Source organism: Petaurus breviceps, unplaced genomic scaffold (genome assembly GCF_028583685.1).
Source record: "Petaurus breviceps papuanus isolate PSGF00001 unplaced genomic scaffold, PetGlider_PUasm1.0 90681, whole genome shotgun sequence".
NCBI lineage: Eukaryota > Metazoa > Chordata > Mammalia > Diprotodontia > Petauridae > Petaurus > Petaurus breviceps.
The window spans coordinates 2,987,083-2,993,575 of NW_027187307.1; positions in this window are offsets into that span (position 1 = coordinate 2,987,083).

Genomic DNA, 6,493 nt, shown 5'->3' on the forward strand with positions numbered 1-6,493 from the left:
AGAGAGAGAGAGAGAGACAGAGAGAGAGACAGAGAGACAGAGAGAGACAGAGACAGAGACAGAGAGTCAGACAGAGAGACAGAGAGAGAGAGAATGTAGAACTAAAAATTTTAAAAAACAATTAAAAAATTAAATTCTATTAAAAAAATCAGTATTTTGCAAAAAAATAAAAATACCAACCCCTCCCAACAAAACCCAGACTATAAGCAAAATCTGGTTTCTATTTTCAACTTGACTTAAAATGACAAATTTGGGAGAGAGAAAACAGTGAGCCTGAAGAGCTTTATTTCCCACACCTTTTCAGCTCAAAGCTTGTGTCTCAGCAATTCCAAGAAAAGTCTTAATGAGACCTTCTAGCTCTCAGCCATACACTAATTGTTCTCAGACCTTCTTGGCTCTTCTGACCCTTGCTCCTTCCCAGAAAGGCTCTTCAGCAGTAGTGTCCCTGGCCTTCCGGGCCACATTACCAGTCTCCTCTAGAAGTACTTCTCTGGGCTAGTTTCTGACAGAAGGAAGTCTGTGTTTCAGAGCTGCTCACAGCAGCTCATTCTGGAGGCTTTATCTGCTTCTCTCGAAGACCAGAGGAATCATTCTTCCCAATGATTTCCCAGGAAAGAGTTACATTTGGAGCAGGGTGCTGCCATAACTAATGAGAACACACATTTGCATACTGTTCTAAGGTGGACAGGGTTCTGTGGCTCTCTCTCTCTTTTTTTGCCTTTTTGAAGGCCAATTGGGGTTAAGTAACTTGCCCAAGATTACACGGGTAGCTTTTTTGTGTTAAGTGTTTGAGGCTGGATCCGAACTCAGGTCCTTCTGACTCCAAGGCTGGCGCTTTACTCACTGCGTCACCTAGTCATCCCTGTGGTTCTCTTCAAATTCGAATGTATAAATACATCCCTCTTCCTGTAATATTCCTCTGTAGAATGTAAGGTCCTTGAGGTCAGGGACTGGCTTTTTTTCATTCTGTCTTTGTATTTTTAGTGTCCAGCACAGTGCCTTGCATACAAAAGGAAGTTAATAAATGCTTGTTGGATAAGAAAGGAAGACCTCAGTGAGGTAGATGTAAGTTAGCTCCATTAAGCAGATTAATAAATAGACTCAAGGGGTGTCCAGGTAGCACAGCGAGTAAGAGCACCGGCCCCAGTGTCGGGATGACCTGGAGATCAAATCCAGGCTCAGATACTTAGCACCACACCCAGAAATAACTGGCCGTGTAACCTTGAGTAAGTTACTTAACCCTGATTGCTTTAAAAAAATAGACTCAAAGAAATGAAGTCAATTGGCCATTGTCAAGAAAGTAGCAAGCATAGGAGCCAGGATTCAAAATGAGGGCTACTGTTCCATCAAGTTGTAAAATAAATTAGTAATGAGCTGAGGGATAAATGATCTTTAAGGCAAACCAGCCACCCTGGGGGATGTCCCACCAACAGACTCACAGTAAAAGGTTGTTATACTTTTAGGAGGAAAGGGGGAGGAGGCAGTATGAGGTAGCAAGGCATGGTCATGAGGCCCCAGTCACCCTTGGCAATCCAGACAAGGAAACCCATTTCACTCTGGCTGTTTTGCCTTTCATGTCATGAATCCCAAAGGATATTGGAAACAGAGATCCAGCTTAAACTAGGTTCTTCTACAAGGTGAACTCTCGGGGCAGGAGGTGAGGGGAGGGGGAGGTGACTTAGGGTATACTTCAGTTCAACTTAATTGAGAGTAAATATCTTTAAGAACGGTACTGAAATTCTGACATTACTAGAATCATCAAGGGTGCAGCAAGTAACATTACATTTGGTATTAACAATTTTCTGTCAGTACTAAACTAGGATATACTCCATCCCATAGTCCATCAATCAATAAGCATCTAGTAAAGTACTTAGTATGTGTCTAGTACTTAACTTGGTGCTAGGTTCTGGGGATACAAATACAAAAGTAAGATAGTCCCTTCCCAGGAAGCCTACAGTATTCTGCTACTATAATTGCTACTATAATATATTCTATACTATAATATAGTATATATTATATACTACAATATATTATATATACAATTATGTATATAATCCCTACTATAATAGGAACAAAGAGGAAAGACCCTCCAACCTCAAGCCTATGCGTCTTTCTGTGGGCCTCATGTCTTTTGACTGTGCTGACACTTCCCCTTGAATCTGTAGCACAGAATTCTTTCTGGGACTTCCTGAGAAAGCTGAGGGTGGTGTAGTGGATAAGCCCCTGGGCCTGGAGTCAGGAAGACCTGAGTGAAAATCCTGCCTCAGACATTACTAGTTGTGTGATTTTGACCAAGTCAATTAACCAGTCTGCCTCAGTCTCCTCACCTATAAAATGGGGATAATATTAGCTCCTACCTCCCAGAATTGTCTTGGGAATCAAACAAGATAATATTTGTAAAGCACCTGGCATATGGTAAGTGCCATATAAATATTAGCTTCTTCTTATTAAATGATGACTACTCTCTCATGGCTGCTAGAGTCAGGAACTCAGGGAACAGACTGGTCCTTTTGCTTTGCATTTCTTTGCCTGAGCACATAGGTAACCAAATTACAAAGTCCTGGAGAGAATTACTTAAAGTGTAACTTTTGGCCAAGATGGCTATCTAGAGGCAGATTGCCTAGATTCACATGTCAACGCAAACAAAAACTTGAAATTAATAATGATCTGAATAATGATCAAGACATCTAATAAGAAAGTACAGTAACTTTTCCTACCCTATAACTGAAAAAAAATCAACTAGAAGCTCATAAGCAAGAGGCCTCCAAAGAAGGGGAGAGTAATTTCATAAAAACTGCAATGGGTCTTCCCTGAGGTCTACATGAATACCTAAAAGAAATTAAGAGGTAAAAATGGAAGAAAATCTCTGGAAAAGAGGTAAAGGAGAGATAATTTAAGAATCACTGGACTCCTTGAAAACTATAATCAAAGAAAAAATCCTGGATACTACGTTTTAAAAAATCATATATGACAACTGCCCGCATCTATTAGAACCACAGGGCAAAATGAAGATAGAAAGATTTCATTGATGACTTCCTGAAAGAGACACCAAAAGGAAAAGTCCCATAGCCAAAATCCATATCTAAAAAAAATAATGCAAGCATCCAGAAATAAAGAATTCAAGTACCAAGAAACCACAGCCAGGATCACAAAAGACTTGTAAGCTTCTATTATGGACAAGAGGAGATCTGGGAATACAGTATTCTTAATAGCAAAAGATATTAACTTACACCCAAGATTAATTTACCCTACAAAGCTAAGGATAATGTTACTGGATCTCTAATAGAGGACTAGAGGATTTTTAAGCGTTTCTGATAACAAGCCTAGAAATAGAAGAGAGTCAAGAAACAAGAGTTAGAGAGCATTATGAAATGCAAAACAGACAGTTTTGATTACATTAAATTGAAAAGATTTTGTACAAATAAAGCCAATGTAACCATGATTAGGAGGGAAGTGGAAAATTGGGAAAGAATTTTTATAACCAGTGTCTCTGATAAAGGCCTCATTTGTAAAATACACAGAGAACTGAATCAAATCTATAAGAATACAAGTAATTCCCCAATTGTTAAATGGTCAAAGGTATGAGCAGGCAGTTTTCAGAGGAAGAAATTAAAGATATCTATAAGCATATGAAGAAATGTTCTAAATCACTATTGATTAGATAAATGCAAATCAAAACACCTCTGAGGTACCACATCTTACTGGTCAGATTGACTAAGATGACAAAACAGGAAAATGATAAATGCTGGAGAGGATGTGGAAAAATTGGAACAGTAATGCCTTGTTGGTAGAGTTGTGAACTGATCCAACCATTTTGGAGAGCAATCTGGAACTATGCCCAAAGGGCTATAAATAAGTGCATACCCTTTGACCCAGCAATACCGCTTCTAGGGCTACATTTCAAAGAGGTCATAGAAGTTGGGAAAGGACCCATATGTACAAGGATATTTATAGCAGCTCTTTTTGTGGTGGCAAAGAATTGGAAATCAACGGGATGCCCATGAATTGGGGAATGGCTGAGCAAGCTGTGGTATATGAATGTTATGGAATAGTATTGTGCTATAAGAAAAGAGGAGCAGACGGACTTCATGATAACCTGGAGAGACTTATATAAAGTGATGCTGAGTGAGGAGAGCAGAACCAGGAGAACTTTGTACACAGTTACAGACACATTGTATCCATGATGATTGACTTTGATAGACTGGGCTCATCTCAGCAATGCAACACTATAAGACAACTCCAAAAGACTCATGACAGAAAGGGTTATCCACATCCAGAGAAAGAACTACAGAGTCTGAGTGCAGATGGAAGCAAACTACTTGCTCTCTCTCTTTTGTGTTTTGTTTTGTCCCTTCTTTCTCATTGTTCACTCCATTGGTTACAATCCTGCTTTACAACCTGACTAATGTATAATGTGAAAGCATTTGCAGATCCTATACTTGACTGCATGCCGCCATGGGGGGGAGGGGAGGGAGGGGGAGAAAATGTGAAACTCAAGGGATTGTGGAACTGAATCCTGTAAACTAAAAGGAAACAAACAAATTTTAAAAAAGCAATACAAGAGTCAAGAGAAACCCCGAAATTCATTTGAGCAACTGGAAGGGATTGTTTGGGGATGTGCTACCATTCTAATAGGTGAAGAAGGAAAAAAGTATCCCCTCAGAAGCTTAAGGTCTTTAAAGTGTCTTGAAGGCAATAAATCATAAAAAACAGAGGACGTGGGGGTGGGTTTGTTCAGTTTCGAGGGTTTCAGTGGGGAAAGAGAAGAGCATAAAAGGAATGCTGTTGTTGCTTGTCCTTTGGAGAAAGGAGGAAGAAGGGGTTCGAACTTGCTATTTCTCATTAAAGGGGAGGAGGAATAGGTGGCAGATGAACCTCATTTGAAATGCATAAAAGAGGGTTCAAAACACACACACATGATAGTTTGGGGTAGAAATATTATCAACTTAACAGGGAAACAAATGGGGATAAGGGACAGAGAGGAGTTAAGAGGGAGGATAATACTGAAGGGGGAATAATTGGAAGCAAAACAAAATTTCTGATCCTGAAGGGGGAACTAAAAATGGAAAAAATCACCTATACTATGGGAAAGAAACACAAAGCAGAAGAGGCACCCAGAGCCTTGAGATCCTGACTTAGACTCACCTGGAGGAGTATTTACTCTGTCTATATGCAAATAGTAACCATACCACAGCTGAGAGAGAGAGAAAAAGAGAAGGAGACAGAGAGACACAGAGAGAGACAGAGACAGAGACACAGAGAGAGACAAAGAGACAGAAGGAGAGAATGAGACAGAGGAGAGAGACAGAGACAGACAGAGACACACAGAGAAAGACAGAGACAGACAGAAAGACAGAGACAGACAGACAGAGACACACACAGAGAGAGACAGAGACACGGAGAGAGACAGAGAGACAGAAACAGAGACAGAGAGACACACAGAGAGAGACAGAGGGAGACAGAGACAGAGAGAGACAGAGAGAGAGAGACAGAGACAGAGAGAGAGACAGAGAGAGAGAGAGAGAGAGAGAGAGAGAGAGAGAGAGAGAGAGAGAGAGAGAGAGAGAGAGAGAGAGAGAGAGCAGTGGATCCAAGAGTTCCCTAGAGTCAGACACTGGCTGGGCTGTGTGATACTGGGCAAGTCACTTTACCTCCCCCGCTTCCATTTCCTCATCTATAAAGTGGATGCATTATTAGCACTTGCTTTCCAGGGTTGTTATGAGGATCAAATGAAATATTTGTAAAATGTTTAGCACAGTACCTGGCATGCAGTCAGTGTTATATAAATGTTGGCTATTATTATTAGATATTATTACTTAAAATGATGAAGTATATCCCCCTCTATCAGCTGCCAAGGGAGTGGAGAGAAGCAAGGGACCACCCAGGATTTGTTTCATCAATCAAAAGCACCAAGCCCTTCAGTGCCGAGTGAGAGGACACATGGCCCACTGCAAGTGCCTCAAGTCATACGAACGAGGGGGGAGGCTCATGTGTTGTCCCATTACATTTATATAGTGCCTTTAGGTTTACAAAAGAATATATCATCTCATTTGATCCTTACAAAAACCCACTGAAGTAGGTCCAAGAGGTATCATTATTCTCGTTTTATAGAAGAGGAAACTGAGGCTCAGAACTAGCCACAAGGCCAGTACTCTTTGTATTGTCTCATATGAAGACACATCTGAAAGGATGGTGTTTGTGCCAAAGGTTCTTTTCCTGAAGCATAATGACTGGGAAAGTTCGTGAAGAATAAAGGTGCCACAATGCAAAGTAATAACCCTAGGCAGAGCTGGAACTAGCATGGGGCACTAAGAGAAAGTCTTCTGGCCAGGACACTCCATTAGACTCCAGATGGCATAAGGAATCACTGTACTTATGGAGGGATTGTGAATTTGCTCCTGGTGCAGTTGCAGCTAGTTATGCCTCAGCCTTGTGGGTCCTTCCCTGTAGTTTTGGAGAAAGGGCAGTTGCCACTTTAGGGATAGTTATCACG